Genomic DNA, 27,593 nt, shown 5'->3' with positions numbered 1-27,593 from the left:
CCCTGAAATCCATGGAAACTTTTGGATGGTGTTCTCATAAATCCCAAGGATTATTGTAGAACTGCAGGTAAAGGCCAGGAATTTAAAGAAGAAGAAAAAAAAAAAAAACTACAAATGAACATTTAAAAATAAAGAGAAGAAACCTTCAAAAACATTTCATGGACCATATCCCTGTGATACCAGACCAACTGGTTGCTTCAGTCAGTTCCACGAGGAAAATGCTACAAAACCAGTTGTTCAGCATCTTTTAGGACAACACAAAACAGCTTATTAATTGAATCTTTCACTTTTCAACTTGGTATTTAGCTATTGTATAGACACAGCTTTAATCACACCCTGCAAGCAGCCAATTTCACTGATGTGACTGTGTAAGCAAGACCACAGGGTTGAGCTTTTAATAAGATGGGCTTACCCTAAATGAAAGCTCTTCTGGGCTTTCCTTATTAGGTGTTCTCTGTTTTCTTTAGTCATCAACCTCTGGACTAATCTTGTTAATAGAATGATTTCGCCTGATTTTTTTAAATGTCTTCTCTGATCCAATCCAACTGGAGCAATTGAAATGCTTTCTTTCATCAGCATTCAAAGGTAGCATTAGCAAGAGGAACAATGAAAAGGCTCAAATCCTTTCTGAATTTTCCCATCATCCCGAAAACAAGATAAACAACTCCCTGGAGTATTGAAGTGCTCAGCCTTTAGGCAATTAAATAATTTTTGTCTTGAATGTAGACCACACCCCCACAAGAAGGGGATTGGTCAAAGGGCACCACCCAAAGGTTATTTTGAGATCTGGCAGGGGTGTTTTCACCATTAAAGAAAACAAAAATAAGGTCCCTCCCCATTCTTAGCCCTCTTTGGGTGCACCTACAAACTTTCACCCTGGAGTTGTCTCTCCTAAAGTGATTCGAAGGGTGGCTTGTAAATTAGGTCAGATTTTAACCACATCAGAGATCCTGATAGTTTAAAAAACTGTGTTGTGAATCCTTTTTGTAAAATGAATAATACTTTGATTTATCTATTTATCTGTGAATTTGGGTTAAATGTCCTTCAAGTGAGATATATGTTAAAAAGTACGTTTTCACCTCCCTTCAGCCTATGAAATGTGATCAATAAATGCAGGTCTATAGTCCGAAGAACCGAGTCTTCGTGTGACTTTTTCTGAGCAGCCATATAACCTAGGAAAAGTTGCCGAACCTCGGCTGAATGTCCAGCTTCCTCATTTATGAAGAGAAGATAATGATCATTTCTACTTTCCAGAGTCTTCAAATAATTAAATAAGATTTTTTTAAAATGCAAGGGTGTTTTGTAGACTATTATAGACAACTAGTGCTATACAACCTAGATGTTATTAGTAATCATATGGTCAGGGTGTAAAAGAGAACGGGAGTAGGTGGTCACCAGAGCAACTCCAGGGGGATTCACATTGCCAGTCCAATTCTTCAAACCCCACTGGGGATGACATTCTTGGTTTGAGGAGATCTGTGAAGGTCACTTTCCTGACCCCCGATATTCCCTTAAAATGTCTTATCAAAAACCAGGTCAGCTGGAAACACTCTGAAAATGCAGCGAGTCTCTGGATATGCACATAGCCGCAGACCTCTGGCATACTATTAAATTAGCAAACGAAGGAGTCTCTTGTGTTTCCTGGGGCAAATGAAGGAAAATCTAGCTTCATGTTTATAACATTTTAGTAGTTCATTTCTGTTTCTCTGGGGATTCCCATGCACGTTTTCTATAGTAAAGAAGTAACTGGTACATTTTTTGGATTTTAGTTTTCCCTCTTGATCAATGGAGAAATGTGAGTGTGGCGCACAGGTTGGCATCCAAATGGCACCAAGGGTGGATGAGAGAGTTTATACAAATTAGTATGCCAAGAGTCTAATATTAGTATGAACAGGCAGGCCAAATTTATTCCTCCAATTGTATTCTTTAAAAAAGTGTACCAACACCTTATAAATGTCTGAATCAAGGCTGTGTAAGGGCATTTTTTCTGAAGCCACTTAATGGGAGAACAATGACTAGTAAAAGAGGTCTAAAATTAGTTTCTTTCACCAGGCCTCCCCAAGAAGCGGTAAAACCGAGCACATGGGAGGTCTCCACCCCACTCACTTCTCCACATCCCTGAATACAGTATGGAGCCTGTAGGGAGAGTGATTTAACCTGTCTCGTTTCTCTATGATCAAAAAGAAGGATTGCGCTTAAGTTCCCAACCCTAAAAAAATGCAAAAGGTAAACTGCATGTTTTAATCCAAAACTAGGCTACAGGTAAAGCGTGTTAGATCACAGGACCAAGATCATCACAGAATCAAAGGATCTCAGCACGTCAGTGCTAGAAGGGCATTTGAATAAACCACTGGTATTCTGGTTATATCTGTCTCTCCGGCATTTGAGAGGGTCAATCCCTCTGGGCCCAATCATTCTGAACTCAATAACAAAACTCCATCCATGAGCCCCCAAATCTGAGGACTCCAAACTCCCACATACGAGTAAGACTCAACCTCACCAACGTCCTGTTACCAGCGAAGAACCTGACCGGGTGGCCCATTTATGCTGTCCCATCCACCCCTACCTACCGTTCCTCCCGTGTTCCCTTTACTCCTCTCTTAACCACAACAAACAAAACCCCGCATTTGTAAAGGCTTTCCTGGCTTATAAGCCAGCTACATATAAAGTGCCGGACAGGGCAGGGATTATTCATAATTTTGAGAGGAAGAAACCATTTCTGAGGAGTCAAGTAATATCCCCCTGGCTTATACCACAATTATGTGGTGGAACGTAGTCTAGAATCCTTCCAGAGAGGGATGCCAAGAACCGGTTAGACCACAGGGCCTTTTAACTCCCTGAAATTACAGGATTCCATTACTTCTATAGAGAACCCCAAAACGTATCCCCATAATGTCTAGCAGAAGCTGGCACATAGGATACATTCAGTTAATACTCTGATTACTTGAACTATTCCCCAGAGGCTTCACACACCCAAGAAGTAAACAACTGCATGCATCCTCCTCCTTCCCTTTGATGATTCAGAGTCTAACCTGGTAGAGACCCAAGGCCTCCCTCACAAGCAGCTCCATTCGGTGACTGAACCAGCAACACCCCCACTCGAGACCAAGGCAACATATGTCCTATTTAGAAGACATATGGGTGTTACTATGGCTCGGAGAATCCGGCCATCCCCCTGTCCTCCCCCACCCAGCTTTGAGGCCCCCACCCCCGCCCCACCTCCACTGAGGCCTGCTTTTCCTGTTCCGACCTGCCGTGTGAGTTCTCCCATCCTGCCTTGGCCCTTGGCTTTGCCAACACTGTCCGCTCGTTCACTGATTTCGACTCCTCCCCTTGTCCCTAGTGCACCAAAGCTTTGGCATCCTGCATGGCCAGAAGGAAACACAGAAAAATCAAGGTTCTCTCTGCTGACATCAATCATGGTATTACCTGATGTTGATGATTCGAGAGCTGTGTCTCTATACCTCCCAAAGCTCAAGTATGCATTCCAGCGGCCCCCAAAACACGATGCTACCATAGCACTGAGCCAGGAGCTAGCAACTTGGTAAATAAATACTTCAGGGGCAATGGGCTCAGGAGTACACAGCCCACCTGAGGTGTCGGGGTCAGGCCTGAAGCCCCAGAGCCTAAGGAATTGGGAGGACACAGTGTGTCACGGCTTTAAATTCACAAACGTCTCCCTAAAATGCTAGATTTCCAAATTAGTTTCAATTGGATTTTTAAGCACCAGAAACACTACGCTCCCCTGTCTCTATATTCCTGACTTCACCGTGTTCCGGTCTCCGTTCACATCTCAGATCCTCAAAGAGGAATCCCCTACTCCCTCTGATAACCACTGAGGGGTGAGCCTGATTTCTCTTCCCTTCTCCTCTATCCCATCACCAGGATTAGCTGCCTCCCACTTCCCAGCACTGATAACTCACTAAATTCTTTGTCTCTCGCTTTCTCATGTCTCCCCGGATGAGAATGGAAGCTCCATGGGGGCCAGACCTCTGCCTATCTCATTCCCAGCCACTAGAAGAGCTGCCGGCATAGAGGAGGCTTTCGATACGTGTGTATTTTGATAAATAAGCAAATAAACGGATGGGTGAATGAAGGAACTGGCCATGAATGAATGAATCAATCCACCACTAGTAGCTCTCCGGGTGCACCGAGCACTGTCCAAGCGCTCTGCGTACATTGTACGCATACACAGTGATGTTCAAGAAGTGAATTTTTTGTTCAGACAAGGCCTAGGAGGGACCCTATAGATGACCCAGAAATCAAAACATAAGCAAAAAGGCCAAAGGAAACAGTCACAGGTGCTCAGCCACTTCCTCCCCTTCGGGGTCTCATATCTCACTTTATTGGCTTCCCAATTCTATTGGATGTGAATTATTGTCCACCTCACTTTCTAGGTTGGAGCGCTGGGGCTCGGGAGCATTAGGGGACTTGTCCACATTCATGTACACGAATGAGTCACAGGACAAGGTTATAAACCAATTCTGTCTGACTTTCACCACGGCTCGCTCTCTAAATGGTAATTCTGAAGAGCCTGCACACTCGCTGAAATCCTGGGGAACTCTGCAGAATAAGTTAGCACGATGTGGGTATTTTCAGCACTTATTTGAATAAGATTGGAAGAGCTTATTGTAGTGTTTAATAATTAATTGCTCTAGGTATATGAAGAATGACTTTTTCTTAATGAAAAACTTCAAGATGATATTATAATGTTAATATTCTCAGAAAGTACTCTCCTGTGACACAGACCTCAATGTTAATGGGAGGAAGTATATTCATATTTTTTCACAGGTAATTCTTGAAAGCCAGAGTATTTAAGAATCTTCATGGAGGCACAATTCTATTATATGAGAAGTAGCTGCTTGGCAGTTTCAAAGAATTTAATAAATCTCTCCAGGAAAAAAAAATGTTAGTTTCAAAAGAAAATTTCAAAACGGGCTCAAGAATATTCTCTGTGTTCTTGTATTTGCATTACAAATAAAGAACCTTTTTGCTGGCTATGAGAAGCCAAAGAGAACCAGAATGTTCGTTTTGCATGATTTGGTGAGTGGTATGGTGTTACCGTTTTTTTTTCCTTTTAATATGAGAAGCCCATGGATTTCATGGTGCAGATTCCCAGCCACGGAACGCTTGTTAAGAGGCCTGTGGAATCTCGCTTTCACCAAGCCACACTCTCGGAGTCGTCTGGATTTCAGGTGACTTCAGTGAGAAAGGCTGGCCACCACCCAGGGGGCCACGAACGGCTGCCTGGCAGGACCTGCCCTGGGCACCTCGCACCGTCCTGCAGTCTACGCTTACTTTACACCACGCATTCCACATTCTGTGTGTGTGTACGCACCTGTGCACGTGTGTTAAAATAGACATAACGGGCACCTGAGTGGCTCAGGGAGGCTGACTCTTGCTTTTGGCTCAGGTCAGGATCTCAGGGTCGTGGCATTGAGCTCCACGCCCAGCAGGGAGTCTGCTGGAAATTCTCTCCCTCTCTCTTTCCCTCCACCCAGCCCCCCGGCACTCTCTCGCTCTTTGTCATAAACAAATAAATCTTTAAAAAAAATAAAATAAAATAAAATATACATAACATAAAATTTACCCCTTAAAGTAGTTTTAGGGATACAGGTCAGTGCAGTGAGCTCGTTGACATTGTTATGCATCCATCCCGAATGTCAATCCCCAGAAAATTTTCATCATCACAAACGGACACTCTGCACCCATTAAACGGCTGCCCACCCCCCTGACCCCCCACCCTTCTACTTTCTGTCTCTAGGAATCTGGCTACACTAAGTTTAAGTGGAATCATGCAATATCGGTCCCTTTGTCATTCCACATTCTTGGTACGCTTGACCATTATTCTTCAAAATGAGGGACATTTTCTAGGGCCCAAGTGAGGGGATACCGTCCTGCAGCATGACTCAGGAGACACTTGGAAACCGTCATTATTTCTTTAATACCTGGTTTAAACACTCAGTAGTAAGAGTGCTAATGAATCTGCAACATTTTGCCAAACAAATTATCAAGATTATATCACTTGTCCTTTCCTTCCTCAAACAAAGCATGGGGGGAATCACACTCCAGTCTCAAGGGTGGAAGAGCAACATTGGCACAAGTCATCTTACAGAGGCACGAGGGGTCAGAAAATGCCGTCCCAGACTCACCATGGGAAAGAAACAGAAGGAGTAGTAATTCTCAGTCCGACAGCCTGTTGTGAGTTTTGTCTTTCCCTGGTGATGGGGTGATGGGTAGCAGGACAAAACACACACACACACAGAGAAGAAAAGAAACTTCCTGGGTGCAGGGTGGACGTAAGGCTTGCAGGGAAAGCTCAGAACACAGCAGGGAAGGAGTTGTGTGTGTCTGCTCCTCTCCATAGCTTGTCTGGGGAAATAAGACCCCACAGGGACACACAGGTGCTGGTCACGGTAGAAAAGAGGTGAACAGGCATCATCCAGAGCCTCTGAGGAGGAAGAAGGTAACCAGGAGGAAGTGGTCAAGGCCCAAGGCAGGGGGCCTCAGCCTTGACAGCTCTGCAGCCCCTGGCCGGGCTCTGGGACAGCTCTGGTGCTCTGCTCAGCAAGAGCTGAGGCCCTCTGGGATGAGTCAGAGCACTGGAACCTCCCCCAGGGCCATGATGGACATGCCAGGTTAGGAGCCAAGAGAAGGCCTCCATCCAGAGTCCTCCCAAAATATCTGTGTCAGGACACCAGTGGTCTCATAGGCTGCAGCCCGCAGATAGGTATGTGAATGTGTGTGAGTGTGTGAGAGTGTGGGGCGTGGGGGGGCTGCAGGGAGAAACAGGACAATGGAGTAGTTTTTAAAGGACAAGACTGTATTTAAATACTTTCCAATATAGCACTGTCCCCAGTATTCCAGCCCCGTGGTGCCCGTTGGCTTCAGTCCTTGCATTTGCTCCCTCAACTAGGTAATCCAGGGTGGAGTCTACGGATCTCTCCGGCACCATGTGCACACCCCCTGAGGTTTTGGGGTCGACCTCTAGGAATGTCTTACATTGCTCGTGGCCTGGCATACTGAGCTCACTGCCCCTCTCCTTTGCCATGTGGGTGACATTAGGTGATAAGGGTCAGAATGTAACGAGGGAAACCAGAGCTGATTTATATGATCGGTTATTTCGCCACGCTGCTCCTATCCAGACTTTGAGGGTAGGAGTGCTTTGCTCACCCATGACAATCCCTCCGCGGGCAAAGGACAGATGGCTCAGTCTCCGGGTTAATGATGACTGCAAGTGGGTAAGAAGGCCCTGCTCCTCACTTGTCTCCCCATCCCCACTTCCGTCAGGAGTCCCAGCTGGCCCCCATCTGGGCAATTAGCCCCAACCACGACTGAGGACCAGGGCGACAGGAAATACACAGGACCTGCCTTCGTCAGCTAGGGCTGCCATAGCAAAGCACCATAAATTGGTTGGCTTAAAACCGCAGGAATGTATTGTCTCACAGTTCTGGAAGCCGTAAGTTCAACGCCAAGGCGTCAGTGGGCCATCTCCCTCGGAGTCTCTGGGCGGACTGCTTCCATTCCCTTTCTTACCTTCTGGTGGTGACTCTACCCTAGGCAGCCTCTGACGAACAGCTGCAGCGGGGCAACCTCTGCCTCTGTGGTCACCCGGCATTCTCCATGCGCCTCTGTCTAATGTGGGGTTTTCCTCTTCCTGTCAGGACCCCAGTCATATTGGATTAGGATGCACCTTAATGACCTCACCTTAACTGGATTACACATACAAAGACTCCGTTTCCAAATTAGGTCATATGCACAGGTACTGAAGGCTAGGGCTTCAACATAGATTTAGGGGATTCAGCTCATGACAGCTCATGACAAGACTTTGACCTTAAAACCCTTGCTTCATCAGGGGCCCATCCTCCTTGTCTTGACTCTGACTTGATGATTCCAAAATCTTTCTTTAAAGATGTTATTTGTTTACTTATTTATTTGAGAGAGAGCAAGCACAAGCAGAGGGAGGGGGAGAGAGAGAGAATCTTAAGCAGACGCCACACTGAATGCTGAGCCTGCTGTAGGGTTTGATCTCATGACCCTGAGATCATGACCTGAGCCAAAACCAAGAGTCAGATGCTTAACTGACTGAGCCACCCAGATGCCCCCCAAATGCTTCTGTAACACTCTAACATCCAATCGCTCCTTTCAGCATTTTAGTTCTTCCTGACTGACAGATCAGACTTTTATTCACTGTCCTCAACCTGAAAAACTTATCCATCCTCTGGCATTGGTCTGACTACCCAGATTTTGAGGCTTTGTCTTAGGGAATACACCAGACCTGTCCCCAGCACCAAGTCCCCAGCTCTGTGGTGGCCACAGCACCTATCTACGTCCTCTCTGGGGTCCGGCCCCCACCCTGGCCCACCAGAGACATCACTGGAGCTTCCCTTCCCTAGCCCCCAAACTGGCCTCCACCAGGCCCATCACAATCTGACCAGAGCATTCCTTTTCTGAGAGCAAAATTTTCTTGTTTGCTTTTATACGTTTCAAATAAAGGTCATGTTCCTGACAAAATATGATAAGCCCTGCCTCTCTACCCCATGCAATTCTTATATAGATTTAGACATCCATATATATTTTCATAGTTTCTCAAACTCATTTTGAAAAGTACAAAAAATTAGATAACTTTAGAGCAGGGCAGTAAATAAAACAATTTAGAACAGAGAGGACCAATTGTGAAAAGTAAATTTCTTCAGAGTTCAAATAATCAAATTAGTTCGGGTCTTTACTAACAAAAGCCTCAATGGAGAACTGTGTCAATTTCTCAAATTTTGGATTTTCAAATAAGTCTTGGGGCGCTTGGGTGGTTCAGTCAGTTAAGTATCCAACTCTTGATTTCAGCTCAGGTCATGCTTCAGGGTCCTAGGATCAAGTTCCGTGTCAGGCTCTGTGCTGAGCATGGAGCCTACTTGAGAGTCACTTGCTCTCTCCCTCTGTCCGTCCCCCTTTTCAAAAAAATAAAATAAAATAAGTCTTAGCCACAACATACTCAAAGGTAAATTTCTTTTACTTTAATTATTAGATTAATTGTATTAGCCCTCCACTTAACATGTTGATAGAGACCTGGTCTAAAGCCAGATCCATGTACAGAAGCAGACACTGCTGATGCATTGGCTCTTCATCCTCTTTCTAAACACTATTGCCTGGTTAGCTTGAAGAGATTTGAATATCGCTCAAGTCCATAAAAAATCAGGCACTTTCTAAAGAGCCACAATTTCCATCCTTTCAACACAGAGAGATGGCCAATAGTAGGATTAAACAGACTGAAGTTGCCAACAACCATGTCATCCTGTAGCTGTAAAAATCCTGTTGCTTACAGTTTATAAAAAGATTACCAGCTTGGCCATGTATGGTCTACAAATATAACTTAATGACATCATTAGACTCTTCCAACTGGCCACATACATGAGCCCCAAGAAGAAAGCCAATAAATTTCCCACTACTAGTTCACTCCGGTTATTGTTAATGTGTCTGTGCCTTTTTCTAGTTTGCCTGATTCTTCCTTGCAAATTTGTAGAATTAATCATCCCCATTTGGTAGAAAGAAACTCAGAAATACAACTGACCAGCACATGTTTTGCTGCCATCCAAACCCAGCCAGTACTCTAGCCACTACTTCTGTTCACGAAGCCACCAGAGACTAAATGAATATTTCCATCCCCTGCCAAGAATACACGCCAGTATTTACTAGTACTTATGCAAAATAATTTTCCAGAATCACTTTTCAAAAGCTGAATGCTCAGTTGACTTATAAAAGTCTAAAATGGATTAATAGGAAAGAAATAGACAGTCCCAGATGCACAAGTTATCAATTTTATGCACCGGATGAGTAAGACTTACATATTTCAACTAAGCTGGAATTACAATAACCCCATTTCTCTCAAGAGAAATGGTGGCTGCTGTAAAAATGAAGATGTGCTTTGTTTTACTTGCGTAAGAGGAAGTAGTCTTGGCTTCATTCAAATGATTGGCGTGAGGGCTTGAAGATGCTGGCTCTCCAACTGATTCGTCACCAGTTTGAGGCCACGTCTAACTTGACCCTGGTTGGCTAATGATGTAAGATGGACTTTGCATTTGTTCATTCATTTAATAATTTTTTCAACCAACACTGATTGAGCAATAAAATAAATAGGATCTCTAATACGTGAAGTATTGACCCAGGACGTTGGAACTGAAAAATAAAGAAGAACATGTTCCTTCTCACAAAGAACTCTGAATCCAGCAAAGACACTTCACTAGCCTCATAGGTATTACCTTTGTATCAGTCAGAGATTGGGGGTTGTAAGCAATAGAAACCTTCTCTATCTTGCTTACAAATGTGGAAATCTTAGAAAGGATGAGGGGCAGCCCACCAAATGTAAGGACAAGGCAAAGAACGGGTCTCATAAGGGACAGAAACCAGATCCCTCATGGGTTTCTATGTAGTAAAAAAAAAAAAAAATACAGCACACCTCCAGGTTGCAACACTCTAGGTGGATGCTCTCTATTTTCAGTCTTTGGCACATCAGTTTGGACTTTACTTAACTTATATTAGCTCACATATCCATCTCTTCACCAGGTAAGGCTGGGGTGCACTGACAAACTCATCACGATTGTTTCCAGTGGAGGAGAGGCAGTTTCCCAAAGTAAATCCAGATGCTTTCTAGAACAAGAAATGTATTCTGGGCAAGCAGAATAGCCTTGCCGTAGCCTTTATTCCTCCCATATTCCAAGGAGTACTTTTTCCATGGTTAAGACCACTTACACCCTGACCTGAAGTTTGACCTCGCTCTAGGCTTTGAAAAAGGCCAGTTGAATAGCCCAGAAAATCAATATTAATTCAGCCTTGCCTCAAGTCCCGCTCAGCCCTTGACACTGACTCTAATCCCTGGGCCCTGCATTGCTGCTGAGGACCTGAGTGCCGGGGACCACGCATCCATCACTCATGCATCCCAGGTGCCTGGCACCGGACCCGCTGCAGAGGTACTTGAGTCCCTGCCTCGCGGGCCTGATCTCTACCTTATTTCCACCTAAAAACTAGACCTCTGTACTTGAATCTGGACAATAATACGGGTGGTTAAGAAGCAACACTTCTGGGGCACCTGGGTGGTGCAGCTGGTTAAGCAGCTGACTCGTGGTTTCAGCTCCAGCTGTGATCTCAGGGCAATGAGGTCAAGCCCCGTGTTGGGCTCCGCCACCAGGTGTGGAGTCTGCTTAAGAATCTCTCTCTCCTAGGACGCCTGGGTGGCTCAGTGGTTGAGCATCTGCCTTTGGCTCAGGTCGTGATCCTGGGGTCCTGGGATTGAGTCTCGCGTCAGACCCCCTGCAGGGAGCCTGCTTCTCCCTCTGCCTGTGTCTCTGCCTCTCTCTCTCTCTCATGAATAAATAAATAGGATCTCTAATAAAATAAATCTCTCTTTTCCTCTGCCTCACCACCCCTCAAATAAATAAAGACCTTAACAAAACAAACAAACAAACAAACAAAAACTTCTATGTCAGAAAAGGCCAAATTAAACCCAGATTCTTCCACTTACTATGTGATCTTGAATACACTGCACCTTGCCAAATACAGCTCAGCTCCTTATCTGTAAAATGGGTGCAATGATATTTACCTCATTAAGTTTTTATGGGGATTAATGAAAATAGGTATTTTAAAATTATGTCACACAGTGCCTGCCAGCTGATAAAATGCATAATAAGTCCCCCTTGATCCTCCAATCACACCTGTTTCAAAATTTTATTCTTGCTCGGATTCTCTAGATTTCCACTCTCTGCTTATATTAGCCTCTGAGTTTTGACTTCTCCACCCTTCAACTTTCCACTTCCCATGCTGTGGAGTGGCCCCATGCTATTCACAGAGGGCTATGGCCTGCACCCCCAGCACCGCAGTCACATGGCCCACCTCAGCCCCTCCCCTACAGCCTCATGGACTCAGGCTTAACTCCCCTCAGCCTTCTCCCTCCTCACAGCCTGACATGCACAACCAAGGGACCTGGCCTTCCAATTTACTCATCCTCATTATTACAGTTGTGAAAACAGTTGGTCTGTTTACAGAGAACCAACTCTCCTAGGGCTGTTTAATATTCACCAGATTACTGTGCAATTTCTATTTTCTTTTGCTATAATTATTTGGATAAATCCTTAGTTACTTGAATCCGGGAATGGCTTTTTGTCCTTTTTTAGCAAATAGTTGATCTAAACATATTGATCAATTTCTATATGCCAGGCCCTGGAGGAAGAGATGCATAAAGCACAATGCTGCTCCCACTAAGATGTAACGCCAAGACAGAAGGATCACAGAAATGTCATTGCTCCTTCTTTCCTTCCATGTTAATTAGCAAGCAATGATGATACAGATATCCTAAAAGATCATTCTAAGCAGTGGGCAATAAAGATATCACTTAGGTTTGGTTTTAGAATACTGCTTGGCAATTATATTTGCAGAGAAGTATACCAATCATAAGCATAGAGCTCAATGAATTTTCTCATTGGGCATTGAGATCAAGAAATAGAACATTACCAGAACACCTGCAGCCCCCTCTTTTCCCTCTTAACCAACCTCCATCACTCAGAGCCACTGGCCTGACTTTGAATGGATTCATACAGTATGCAGTTTTGATTGGCTTTTTCCATTTATCATTAGAGTTGAAAGCCCCAACCACGTGGTAGCATGTAGCTTTGGTTTGTTCATCCTCATTAATAAACGGCACTACTTTGGATGAATATTTTACACTTTATGTACATATTCTCCCTAATGGACAGCTCTGTTATTTCCAATCTGCAGTGTGATGAATAATGTTGCTATAAACATTCCAGCACATGTATTTTGATTTACCCGTACACTCTTCTCTTGAGTTTATACCTAGGAGTTGGATTGCTAGGTCATACCATACGCTATATTTAACTTTAATAGATATTTTCAAATGGTTCTGTTCTGCATCTATGTTTTGTTGTTTTTGTTGTTGTTGTTGTTTTAAAGATGCTGTTATTCTAGAGAAAAAGAAGTTCCTTTATAGAGGCCTGATTCTATGGCATCTAAGAAGCTGATTCTAGGATCTGCATTCACTCCATTCTAGTTCTGCATTCAACTCCTTTCTCCGTGTTTGCTTTTTGGGTTCAGGGGAGACCACTGTCATTACCTGCTAGGCAGGTACACAAAGCTAACATCAAATCAAGATTTTTATGCCCTCCCCTGGAAGCCTGGTAGGAGTCCCCAGAGCTGAGAGTGTGGTTTACCCTGGATCTCAGGAGTCTCCTGGGAGGCAAGTGAGAGGGGATTTGGTCAGAGAAAGAGAGTGGAAGCAGTGAAAAGTAGAGTCAGGGCACTAGGACACAAAATCCAAAAAAGCCCTCGAGGCATGAGAACAGCCTAGGCAGATATTCATGAACTGAGAGTGAGCAAGTAAGAGGCAGCTACAGAAAGGCCAGTGAGAAGGTATCTGGGCTAACACCTGAGTCCAGGACAGCCACCCACCGACAGCTGACTCATCTCTGTTTTCTGCAGCATGGTCATGGGTTGGGGAGCAGACAACAAGAAGGGAGACGAAGCAGACATCAATTCAATTTCCTGGCTCACTACTTTCTCAAGGTGATTATTTAAAAGCTCAGACCTGGTGGTTGAATCACCAAAACCCTTCTCCACATTGTTAAACCTTTGAAACCTCCACGTCTACTGGTGTAACCCATTTGGAAAGCAACATATCAAATAGATAGCAATCCATAAGATACTTACTCTCCTTAATGCAGTTATCCACTTCTGAAATTTTATTTTAAGGCTATCATTTAATACAGAAAAAAAGAAATCAAATGTATTTACCTATACATTGTAGGTATATCTGTACTGCTTTAAAAAGGAAGTGGGGCCAACCTCAATGTCCAATAGTAGTGGACAGTGTATCAGGTTGACACTTACCTATAAAATGATCAAAACTAATAAAAATTAACCTCTGTGAAAATTTGTTTAAAATCTCAGGAGACAAAATTGTACAGACATTAAGATTAAGATGAAATGAACATGCAGACAAGGAAGGCAGGCCACAAAAAGATAAGTAAACCATCCAAAGTAGTAAGGGACAGAGCTCAGGTATTTTGATTAAGCCATTATTGTGAAGAGTCATGTTAGGAAGTAGGACCATTAGATTTTTCCATCTTCATATGGGAAATCTTTTAATGTCTTTATAACTATGTCAGATAGGACAAACTTCTGTTGAGCATCCTTATGTCTCTTATAGAAAACTAATTCTTTCCAGGGCATCATTTTACCAAATGTTTACAAGAATCTTAGGCCATTGGGACTATAATCTCTATTTTAGAGATTAGAAATTAACGTTTGGCTGGTTAATTATAAAAACCTCAGCAACAAAGCAAAGAAAGCAAACCCAACAATTTTCCACATATCAAACACAGGAAGTAGAAATGCCACAGAGAAAAACATCACGAGTAAGAGCAAAGTCAAGCACCACCCACCGTGAGTAAAGCCACCATAGGGAGTAGGACAAAAGAATGCCTACTTTCTACTGGAATTTGGCCAAACTGTAGAAAAAGTGCATAGCATAAAACTAAGGAGTGTCGGTAAGTTACCTAGAGGCTCTGAAAAGACCAGCTAGAGGCAAAGAGCATCAAATGGCTAATTGTGACTTTGCATTTTTTTTAATGAGGTCATTGTGAATCAGTGCACCAAAGGACTGGGGATCACTTGAGAATGGGGGTTCCCTGAGGGTGTAGAATATGGAAAGATTCTTTGAGGATCTAAATTTTAAAACTTTTGTTATTCACAACTGATAAATCATTGAACACTACATCTGAAACTAATGATATACTATATGTTGGTTAATTGAATTTAAACAAAAATAAATAGATAGATAAAAATAAAACCTTTGATCTTGAAATCAGTCTGACATAGGAGAGATTGCCTTAGAGCTGGTTCAGCAAGATTTTTCCAGGCTTAGAATTAGGCCATGACATGGAAGACATGCTTCACTGAGTGTCAACATTATTGAGATAAGTACACATATGCGTACGCACACCTACGTATACATAAATACTGGCACACATACATAAGCACATACACATTTACGTACATACACATTTATACATACATATAGACCTAGATCGACATTTGGGGGATGTTAAAGTAGCTGGAGTTATAAAACACAAAGAGAATCCCCTTTCCCTCAGGTTGCTAAGATCATGAGCCTCAGACACATGTCCTTATAATAACAGAAGCCACCCGGGAGTCTCCATACCAACCGGTCTCACTTCTATCTGCTGTTCTAACGTGTCACTTCAAAGAGAAACCAAAGCAAAAGTCACTTTAAACCAGGTCTAAGGCCAAGTCTTCGTCCTTTCTCAAAACCAAACTTGACTCCAGCTTCTGCCGCTCTGGGTGCTCGGCAAGCTTCCTAAGTCCCCTGTAACACCCAGCTGGCACCCTGGTGCCACCACAGAGGCTGGTGCGCACTGCAAATCTAAGTGCATGAGAGCTGGAAAAGAGATCAATTCATCCAACTGTCTTGTTTTGCAGGAAGAAAACTGAGACTGGGAATTAAAGCACTCCTCCAAGATCACAGGCTACTCCTCGGGGAGCCAACACTGGGAACGCTATATCTGGAGCAGAGTGGGCATTTGCTTACATCGGAGTGACCAAGGGAGAGGGCAGCATGCGTGGGGTAAAGATGAAGAGTCACACTGCAGCCCATGCAACAGACCTGCGAGAGACAGCAAAAGAAAAAAGGCAGCCGATCTGGTTACCTGGTGTCGACATAGCCCAGAGGCAGTCAGAATATAAAATCCTACAGGCAGACCTGGAATGTATAAATCAGAACAATTGGGTATAATAATTCGGCTATCAACTGTTAGCCCAACAGAAAGACATTTCCTTGGGAGGAAAGGGGAACAGAAAGAGAGCTTTGTTATACGTTGCACTCAAACCTGGTGAAAACATCAAAATAATCTCATTAAAGAGTAACACACTTACTCAAGACAGACAAAAAGAGTTCACAGCAGTCTTAAAAATCTGTTTAAGGAATTTCACTTAATCCTCCCCTTCAGTAGACTTGTTTTTATTCAAATTTGCCTGTAGGTTAATACTTACATCATTGTTCTTGGAGCAAGGGCCTATCCCTGCAAACACGTATTTAAATAAATGTTCTTTCCACAACTTTAAAGAACCTGTTGGTATTGGATCAGATCTTTCTAGTTCATCCAGTGACAAACCTTTCTGAAAACCTCTCAGAGCAGAGGTGATCTGTCTTTGTTTTTCATAAGCGAGACTCTCTTTTAGACTAAGAGGTGACAAACAAGGTCACCTTGCGCACCAAAGAAACATTTACCTAAGCCAACAAGCACCCAGAGTATGCAATCTTAAAAAATGAATAGTTAATGAGCCTGCCAAATTATATGCACCCCTTCCCAGAGCAAATCTTCCTAAATGATGAGTGATGGAGTTTTCCACGGTTGAATCTCTTTTTTAATTGAGTAAATAAGTGAAGGTAAGGATTAAAGCATAAAATTAAAGCATAAAAATAAAGGCAATAGGTAGGAGAATGGGGGGGAAGGGGTGTTCAGTAAAAGAGCAGGAAGATTTATTGGTTTGCTTTTTTTTTTTTCAGTGTTTTTATCTCCTTTTCATTTAACATCGTGCGTGTGTGTCTGTACTGCACACAAAAGAAGGTGTAATGCATACAGGCTTTGGAATCGCATCTCTTTTGCCTATGGCCCTGCACCTTCCATATCCATTCCTTAACCCTCCCACCAAGGAAAGGAAGTGGACTTCTGTTTGTGGACGTGCTGTCCACTAGGAATTGTGGCTCGCATCCCATCCCAAGGCTTCTCTCCTCCTTGCCCCACTGGATTTCTATTCCACCGTGATGACCAGCCGGCCGATAGAGTGAAGTCGACAGGAAGGTGTGCCAGTTCCAAGCCTGGGCCTTCAGATGCCTTCCACGTTTTTACTTGCCCTCTTGCACTTCTGCTCCCACCATGCAAAGAACCTGCCCAGGTGAGCCTGCGAGTCCAAGAGGAGGGTGAGGGATGCACAGAGCAGAACCAATCTGTTTAAGCCCATCTTAGAGCAACCAAGCCAACCAGCCAATATCAGCAGAGCCACGCGGCCAAGCCCAGCCAAGCCCCGCTGACCCACAACTGATCCACAGGGCCTGGTGCAATAATACTACTAAAATAATAACATTATATATCATATTATATATCATACCTATAATAACAACACAATAAGAGCTATTGTTTTCATCCGAGTTTTAAGATGGCTTATTACACAGCAATAGCCAAAGGCTACACCAGATGCGCTCAGAAATCTAACAAGGAAGAGGTTTCATCCTAACATATCTCAGGTGATAGGGAAGACATTTCCCTGCCTGTGCCTCACTTCTCCCATTTGTAAACAAAAGCTAATACTAGCTGTTAACCTTCTTCCAAGGCACTACAAGGATTAAATGGCAACACACTTCTTACTCTAGAAAATTCACACTGCTGAACACAAAGGGTTATGACATGATACGTTGAAAGATAAAAGAGAGAGAGGGTTGGAAGGTAAGAAAGTGAGGGAGGGAGGGAGAGAAAACCTCCCTTTCTGGAGGTCACTGCGTGACTTGAAAAGACACACGCGACAGCGGTGATGAATGCACACCCAGGTGGGTAACTGACACATTTGCTGAAACCCATGAAGGTGACATCTCCTTTGAAATAATCCAGATTATTCATTTGCATGTGAAGACACAAACTAAAGACTTAGCTGACTGTCCCCCCATGAAGTGGCCCTCTACAAACTAGAACAGTGACATCTGTTAAATGAAGCCCAAATTCCTTTTCTTCCAGGCTTTCATGGAAGTCTGCCTAAAGGAAGAACAGCTGAGAAACCGCCCCTGAGATTCCTCCCCCAGAATCTGAGTAACCACCTCAGAAGGCAGGCGGGTGAATCACTGAGCCCACAGCGCTCTCCTTGGGGGGGTGCGACAGGCGCGCCAGAAACGCCTCACACTTTACATTCTGCAAGTGCAGTTGAGCTGAATCATTGACTAATGACTAACCTGCCCTGCCCTGTACCCAAGGCGCCCAAATTGCCGATGAGCTAACTGTTGGCCAGGTGCACACGACTAAGAGAAATCATACTTCTGCTAAGCAGCCGTCACCTGAACATTTAATTGCCTGGAGAAAGCTCCATCAGGAAGAGTTGTGTGTGCCCTCTTTGACAAATCCAAGCACAGACAGAGACAAGGTCGGACGTGTCTTTATCCATCAGAGATTGGCACCGCCACATCAAGGTGGTAAGTGGGAGAAGTTAGCAGTTTAGGGGGGGAGGGTAGAGACACAGCACATGCACACACAGCCACAGAGGACAACTTGTGGGCAGACAGGAGGTCTCCACCTGTCCACCACTGGATCCACTACCCGCTTCTGAGTCCTTCCATTTGGTTACTCTTGTGCTCGGACACTATGGCTCCTCTCTGGCTACATCTTCAGTTGGACACTAATCCATATGCAAACGGTGGTAGGGTAAAGAGCGATTTCACACTGTCAAGGCCTTTTCCCCTTGACCCATTCAGCATTCCCAATGCAGCAATCCAGTCACCAGGAGAACCTAGTCACCGCTAGCAGTGGCCGGATTCCCAGAGAGAGAAACACATGCCATAGTCCTGGGCAGTTTGCACAGCCTGGGCTGATGGAAACGCATCACACATCGGAGCTGAAAGGAGAAGCCTGGGTTGCCGACACTCCTGGAGAGAGGGTGTCTGTTCCCCAGGTAGTCCTGTGTCATTCGTGCAGGGAGGCTGGCTCCTTCCCAGGTAACAGCACTGGTTGCTCTTGGAGCTACAGGATTCACTCCCTATGGTTAACTCTTCTTCTCCAAAGTAAATCCTCTAACCCTCTTAGGAGAGGAGACAGCATAGTAGTAGTCATCCACAACTTACTGTGAGTGTCACTAGATTATTTCTGTTCAATAGAAAAAGGTTGATGGTGAAAGGATGATCCTTAGTTTCCATACTGGAACAGGCCACTATGGGGTTGCAGCCAATGGTGGGGATGCAAGAGAACTTCCAAGCATGAACTCCAGACTTTCAGAGGCGTCTGTGACCATATGCTGGAGGTGCCAGGGCTGGGACTAGGAGGGGAGGGGACAGCAAAGTCTGAGAAGGATGCATGGAAGGGCCAGCGCCTCCAGAGTGGGTCTTAAGAGTCCAGGTCTTCTCCCAGTAGTAAGCGCTGGAATGGTCACAGATGTCCTCAGTTGTTCAGGGGAGACCTACAGCACCCAGAGCCCTTACAGCTGCCTCCAACCTACTTTTACCCTCCAAATGTTTTCATTTTGGAGGCGCCCGGGTGACTCAGTTGTTTAAGCATCTGCCTTTGGCTCAAGTCATGATCCCAGCATCCTGCGTCAGGGTCCCTGCTCAACAAGGAGTCTGCTTCTCCCTCTCCCTCTGCCTCTCTGCCCCTTCCCCCATTTGCACTCACTCTCTCACTTTCTCTCTCAAAATCTTTTTTAAAGACTTTTTAATAAAAAGAAACAAATATTATTCTTTTCTGTATGTGCCACGATGTGAAAAATGTTAGGAAGCCCTACTATAGCTTCATCATGTAATAGAGCAAGTAGCCTTTTTTTAAAAATGTCGATTTTTACTACAGCTAATGACTTCTGGGTGTTTCCCAAAGCCAGGGACTCTGGTTAGTCATCCCCACTCTCTACACTCCCATCTGTGCCCCCCATCTTCTCATCTATGAAATGACAGGACTCTGCTAGATGGTCTTGAAAGTTTCTTCCAGCTCAAGATCTCAGCTGACTTCCTGACCTGTATGTTCTAACCATTCACATCCACTATCCATCCACTTGATCTATATCCTAGAAAGGGGCTGAAATGCCCCTTTCACAGAGACTCTCTCAGACATGGACTAGTTTCAACCCCTTTGCTATATAGTGCTTCTCTTTTGAAAAGTCTCATTATACTTGCAATTACTTCATCCGTTCATTCATTCTTTCATTGTTGCAGTAAGTAATTGTTGAGAAAGGGCCCACCAGGTTTAGAGCACAGTTTTAGGAGTTAGACCTGCTGGATTTAAATGCCAGTACTGCTGCTTACTGTCTCTGTGATCCTGAGTGAATCACACAGTGAATCCTGTGATCCTGAGTGAATCCTCTGTGATCACTTAGTCCCCCTGTGCCTCACTTTCCCTCAGTGACCAAATGAAATTAATAATCATGTCTATAGGTCAAGGCTGTTGCAAGGATAGAGTTAATGCTTGCCAAGCACAGTGCCTGGCATGGAGTAAGCACTCAGTTAGTTAGCAATGATGATTTTCATGATGATTTCTCCTCATCATACAGCACAAGGCATCTATCCGACGCCATTCCCTTGGTAGGCTGTAATTCACAGTTGCATCTTTACCACCTGAATCTCCAGTGCCTCGCACGAAGTCTGACGTATAATCACATACTCGAGGTTCAAAGTACTGTTGAGTGAATTAATGAACACAGGTAACTCACTTTGTTTTCAGTCCCATCAATTTCTCTCCATGCTAATTTTCACAATTAAAATTTTCTGCCTCTCCAGCTGAAACTGAAGCTTGCTTTGTTCTCAGTCTTTGGGGAGGCCAAGACCAAATGTACCTTTCTCTGTTCATAAGAGAAATATTGCCATTTGGGGAAGTTGCGTGAATACCTTTCCCTAACCTTCTTTCCCCCGGCTCCCCAATCTAATCGCCATTTAAGGAATAACACTTTGGGTAGCCAAGTATCAGTCCCAACAAAAGGGGGAAACTCAAAAATTTATGTATTAGATTTCCAGATGTGGACAACTCTTGTTTTTTGCCTAACTGGTGCTGACAATTTATGGTTGTCTTTGGAAAATCATTTGATAATGATCCAACTATCTAGAACCTCTTTATTTTAGGCCTGTTAAAAGAAAAGAAAGTTATTACCCAGGAAAATTTCCAGACTGCCATAAAAGAAAAGTGATCGCTGCCAAGAACCATCTGCCATAAAACCTCCCCTAACAGCTTCTTACCTTTATGTATCTGTAAAGTACCCTTTTTTAAAATGAGGCAAAGCCATCAATCAATTCTTTTAAGGCTAATTACAAATGTTTAATACAGAAATTAAATATTACAAAATGTGAAAGAAGGTGTGTGGCATTCTCGAATTAAATGCGGGCATCTCCTGGAGAGGAATGGAAGCTGTAGACCCACTGGGGGCACTTACCGGTCACCTGGCCCCTCAGCGTCCATAGGGGCGTGGGGGGGGGGTGACACTGACTATAAAGGGTTTGTATGAGAATCATATGAGACAAGAGCAGTGAGAACACTTTGAAAGGGTAAAAATGGTATAAAAATAAAACATGTAGCCATTCTTAATGAGAGAAAACAAAACAATATGTAGTTCCATGTGGCAGTCAAAGCTGCTCTAATGAGGATGCAATCAAGTGAAGAGGTTGGGTTCTAGATCAGTGGTTCTCAAATCTGGCTGAGCATCTGAATCCCTGAGGGTGTCTGGTTAATAATAGAGAGGTCTAAGTTCCACCTTAAACCTAACCTAGTAAGTCAGAATCTTCAGAGACCTACGGAATTAAAATTTGTGCATCGGACCCGGGAATCTGTATTTTCGCACACCTCCCAGGAGATGCTGACGAATGGGGAGGCTGAGGAAAGGCTAGCCTGGGTGATGTCTAAGCTCTTCTGAGGCAGGGGAGAAAGGAAAGCCTGCTATCTTCCTTGTAAATGTCCTCCACCAGAAATAGTGACTCCTGTGCCAAATTCTACTCTGTCGATTGCTCTGCCTGACCCTGCCCAGTGCCCATCAATCAGAGGGAAGCTCACAGATTTCCACTGGCACCAGCATCACCTCCTTCCACCCCCAGCAAGGATAAAGGGAAAGTACCAGTGGAAGTAGGAAGAGATGCCCCTCCCCACCTGCCCACACCCATCGAGTGGCCAATGATGGCACCAACCTGACGATGAGTGCCCTGGAAACTGGGGCACTTGGCATCATGTTCCATTATTTCGAAGAATCAAATAGAAACTGGACATTTATTCAGAGTGACTAAGCTCTTGGGTATCCCGCTCTCCTTTCTTCCTTTTCTTCCTTTACTGTTTATCTGTGGCATACTTATTATGTGCCAGGCCCTGTGCTAAGTGCTGGGATGCCCTGCTGTGCCAGGTGCAGCCCACAGTCTGTGTGGGGACATCCAATCTGATGAACCCCTGAAACGATGCCATGAAGGAAGGGAGCTCAGCTGTAGAGCTCATAACAAAGGGATCTGACCTCACCGAGAAACTGACCTGTGAGAGATAAAGATGAAGCACAGGAAAAAGCGTATATAGAGGTCCTACTGGACTAAGGCCAAGGTGGCCATCCCAGGGAATGAGGGAAGCATATGTGACAGGAGGTGACACTACAGAGATAGATCAATGCCTATGGGTCATCCATTCAACATTCTGGACTTTATTACATGAGCAGAAGGAAGGCATTGTAAGAGTTGTAAGCCATGCAAGAGGGGGGCTCACCAGAGCCTCTGACCACAGGGTGGGAGCAGGAGACACTTAGGGGGAAACTGAAGGAATCCATGAGAGTAGACCATGGTGACTGTAGACATGGGGAGGAATGGACACATTCCAATGGTTAAAACTAACAAAGGAGGAATTAGATTTTTTTCTGAGAAACTTTGGAAGGAATAATCCGAGGTGCCCTTGAAGTAAGAGGTTTGAGAAATTGTGATCTGATGCAACTTCCTATACAGATGAAGTCCTGACCCAGATAGACGTAAGCAGTTTGTTTAGGGTCAAGTGTCAGCCCAGTGACCAGGGAGAAGGCTGGAATCCTGCCTGCCCCGGGATCAGTACAGGTGATCATGAAGGCAGAGAAATTACACCAGCTGAGGCCAGACTCCGAGCCAAGCCAATCCCAGGCTCTGCAAAGCTATTGGAAAGAAAGGGAAATGTGTTCAGTGGCCCTCGGGCTCCGGGCTGGCCCGGCCCCGATAAAGCCTCACGCTACAGCACGCCACTATGAGAAAAAGGTTGTAAGAAGATGGGAGCCAATGGCACTGGCTCAGGACGTTGGAACGCTACCTCTCCTCCTTTCCCCCAGCCACAGAGCCAAACAGCATCATGTCCAGGATAAATGCAAGTCAAGCAGACCTTACTCACACTCCCCCGTGACACATGCTGCACCTCTGCCCCTCCCTGTCCACTCACAGGGGCCCCTCACACCTACTTTCCCAGATGTGTTCCCTGGGCTGATGGAGGACAGCTGGATGCACAAAGCCCCCACCGTGTGCAAGTCTTGGGGGTTTTGCAGACATTTACACGAATGGAGGCAAGAGGCTTCCCCTGGTGTGCATTACACTCACCCTCAGCCAAAAAGATGAGCACAGCCCAAGAACTTAGAGACTCCACGTGACATCTGAAACAACTTGCCCCTCACATGGATTGATATAGCGGCTGCTACAAGATTAATTGTATTTTTCCTGGAACAAAGCTGGAAATCACTCAAAGGGCAATAAATGCTGAAATCTGTCCATGCTCTGCCAAAATTTCAGACAAAAAGCCAATAAGGCAATTTTTACCTTACGTGCTTGAATGGATTTTTTTTTTTTTTTTAAACAGATCCATGTTGAATGCAATGGCCTAAATCAGCCCAGGAGCTCAAAAGGGACTGCTCACTTTTAGGAGGTGAGTGAATTCTCCTGGGTCAGCTGTACTCCAAACCACATATTGGATATACCACCCAAGGGAGCCCACGGCTCACATCTCCTTATTAAATTCCATACAGAAATAACGGCCTGCCAACTATGTGGACAAAACAGAGCAGGTTCTAAGGTCACTTCTTCTTGGAGTAGAGAAACCAAAAATGCGAAGTTTACGGTAGCAAGGCAAAAGAACCTGTTAGCCACAGCTACCTCTGTGGGTTTTCAAAACATCACAAAGATCAATATTGCAAAATCTCAGCCTGGAACCGGACCAAAGCGCTTGAGGACTCCCTCAGGGTTAAGTAGGTGGTGATAATAAGCGGTGTCTTATATGTGTAAAGCAATTTATAGGCTATAAAGAATTTTCATACATTATCCCATTTATCCTCCCAACAACCTGGTGAGTTGGGTATTATTATTAATCTTACTTGACAGGTGAGGAAAGTTAGGATTGGAAATTTTAAACTGGCTTCCAGAAATTTGCTAGAGAGAATGATCAGACGCGTACGTATAGACTGATACAACCTACAACTTGTTTACAAAATGTAAAAATATTACATCAGTCGGCGTTCTAGTAGGAATTGGAGAGCAAACTCAAACTAGAGTAAGTTTAGCAAGTTTAGCAAGAGGTTATTTACAAAAGTGTGAGACGGGTGTGGAAAGTACACGAAGGATAGATTAGCACCCCGGGACCTGTAACCACAGGGCTGTGGGTCTGCTGAGAAGGGGCAGAAAGTGGGAAGAACCTACCAGAAGAGGCACCGTGACCTTCAGCCAAAGCAGGGAGTGAGCCAGGGAAATAGAGAATCCAACTGCCGGGTTCCCAAAGTGGCCGGAACCAGCCAGAAGTCGGGGGGCGGCAGGGCCGTCGAGTTGACCACCCAACTGCATCTCCCAAAGCTGGAAGCAGGCTGGGGAGAAAATAAGGAAGGAGTCAAACGGACGAGATCTTCGAAGAGTTCTTGGTAACCGAAACGCAATCCGCACACTCAACATGTGGAGAATGGTTAAAACCTATTATGGTTCATACAAAGACAGAGTATTTGTGCAGCCACTAAACATCATCTTCATTCTCAAAGGACGATGCTGACAGAGAGTAAGCTCCTGACATAATAAAAACTCAAAAAAGCCAGACTTTTTTTTTTTTTTGTAAAGAAGAACTACACATATAAAATGATTCTAAATATGCTTGAGATGAGGAAATGCTGGAAGGAAAGACACAGAAAAGTAATCATCTCTGGGTATTATTTCTGGGCTGTACAATGAGTGTGTCACTGCCATGTTGTTTCTACTTCATTCATTGTACGTTCCTCTATTTTCTCCCAAATGCTCTAAAATGAACACATCATTACAATCTGGAAAAGATATATATTGACTTGAAGCAGATTATCTTAAGCACTTAGAAATCCCGAAGAATAAAAAGTGGAAAGTCCTCGGCTCTAGCTAGCTCTCAATGTAAGGGAAACCAGGAAGAAACAAATGTCTTCCTCTTTTGGTCCCAAATTAGACGTCGAGCATCCTCAGGATAACTCGAAGTCGGGAGGTGCTCGGCTGTTATAATGCATCCCCATAGCAATCCTGTGGCAAAAGGGTCATCTCCTTCTTCTATTGACCAGATGACCCAGGCTTAGAAAAAGTATATTGCCCATACGAGGTCACACTGCTGCTGAGTGACAAAGCCACAATTTGAGCGAAATTGCCTGATTCCAAAGTCGATGCTGTTCCAAGGAGCTGGGCACCATCCCTAACAGGGGCTGCAGCACTCCAGGAGTCCGGTCCTACACAAGTCCTCCTTGAACACCATGACCCCAAGGAATGAAAGCAGACATCGCTCAAGCATTTCTTGAGCATCCTGAGCTAACAGTCAAGATTGAGAAATTCCAGAAAGCACAAAAGAATGAAGTCCTGGTCTGGTGTTCCGGTCATCAAATCCTCATCTACAGAACAAGGACTTTGGTGATCTCGAAGTTCCCTCTGAGGTTCCCCCATTATGAATAATAATGATTGTACAGAAAGAGATTTATTGAGCACTGACCACGAGCCAAGCACTGAGCAGTTAGCCTCCGCGCTCCCCTAATCCCATCCTCACAACCTTCGGAAGCAAGTCTACCACTGTGTCTCTGTCTTACACAGGAAGACACTGAGTCCTAGAGAATTTAAGTAACTTGCCCAAGATCAGTGTGCAGATTGGGATGTGAATGCAGATTTGTCTGACCACAAAACTCAGTCCCTCAGAGCTTCTTAATTAGAGGAGATGAGCCAAACTTACTTGAGAAAGTCAGAGAATAACAAATCAGCGGTACTTATTAGTACTTAATAACAACGTCTCCCACTGGGCTTCTCTGATGCTCAAAATCCTACCACAGGGACGTCATCCTACTGTGCAGCTCCCCTCTCCAGTGAGATGTTGCCCCCCGATGCTGGAAAATGCGGTCTCCCAATGCGCCCAGGAGAGGAAGGGCCCAGGTACCTGTGAGCATCGACAGTTTCCGCCACAGGCAGGCAAGTGGCTCTTCCTCTGAATCGTTGGAGCTCATCCGTGGGGGGCAGGAGGAGCAGAGGGGCCTAGACCAGTCCCACTGGTTAGCCTCCACTTACTTCCCGTCCTGTATTCCCGGCACCACTACAAAGCATCTCCGAAACGATGCTGGTCTCCACCTGGTTGCCGTGGGCAGCGTACTCCAGAACAAGACGTTACAGCTTCTCAAAGAGCCCCCGCCACAAGACCCCCTCCTTCTGTCGCTCTTCGTTTCAGGGGTTCACAAGAATTAACCAGGAGACGTGCTCTCTGCCCCACACAGTGTCTATCCCGGGGGCTGCCAGCGATGCCCCCTCCGCCCGGCTCTCCCCCTGCTTCTCCTGCCCGTCCCCCTGCTCCAACTCCGTAGCCAGGGTTTGCTTTTCTCCCCACAAGGGCCTCTGTACATTAAGATTCCATTTCACAGTGGGGTGAAAAGACAAGATGTATCTTAATTTACCTGGTGTTCTCCCTACCTAGCTTATTTAGAGTTCGGCCTGCTGAGAAGGCATTGCACCTAGCTAATGACCGGTTCAGCACTTAACCTGTTGCTGACACTTGAATGTGTTCTAACCCTGGTTAAAATTCAGGGACAGCATTTAGGCGGGCAGCCTGGGGGTAAGGGACACCCTCTGGCCCTCTGTCATTACAGAATTTCCTGCCCAGCCAAGTCAAGAAAATAGGACTTGTAATAAGATCAAGTCTGAACTTAGAAAATGTCATTCCTTGAATTCCAACTACTGGTTTTAATGCTTTTTGGCATGGGTGAGGCCCCATATTTCTAGCCTGACACTCAAGCTTTGTGGTTCCTACAGCTTCCAGGAGCTTGGTGGTTCTCTTCTGCCTACCTTCTACAAATTATTAGAAATTAATTTGACTTGGTTCAGCATTATCTGACAATTGCACTGACCCCCCCGTGAACCTTTCTGGCTAATTTACATCCCCGCCATGCGGCTTAATGTCTCCAATGCTGGTGCACATTATTTTAAGCTCATGCCAATTATAATTTTTTAATACAGTCTGAAAATCATGCTGTTACTTAGCAACAAAGGTCACTCCAATAAATAATAATATCTTGCGAGCCTATTGATACCCTCAATTCTTTTTCATGGAGATTGAGAGCTCGTGGTGAGACCTTTCCCAGTCACTGCTAACATTTGAGCTATTGATGAGTGTCCGGAACCTGCAGCTCCTTGATTACATGCAGGCTCAGGCCCCCTGCAGTTTTGGTTCTCTTCCCCCTCACTTACGGCCCTCTTAGCCACTGATAGGGTGGGCCTGGCTGAGCACCTCTCTCTTCCCATCCCTACTCCTCAGTGTCCTTCACACCTGGGGCCACATTAGGAAAACTGGCGAATCCACAGGGTAACTCGGTTCAGAAACATCAGCTAAAGTTCCTGG

Source organism: Canis lupus, chromosome 37 (genome assembly GCF_003254725.2).
Source record: "Canis lupus dingo isolate Sandy chromosome 37, ASM325472v2, whole genome shotgun sequence".
NCBI lineage: Eukaryota > Metazoa > Chordata > Mammalia > Carnivora > Canidae > Canis > Canis lupus.
The sequence above is the reverse complement of the archived record's forward strand: the minus strand, read 5'-3'. Positions refer to the sequence as shown.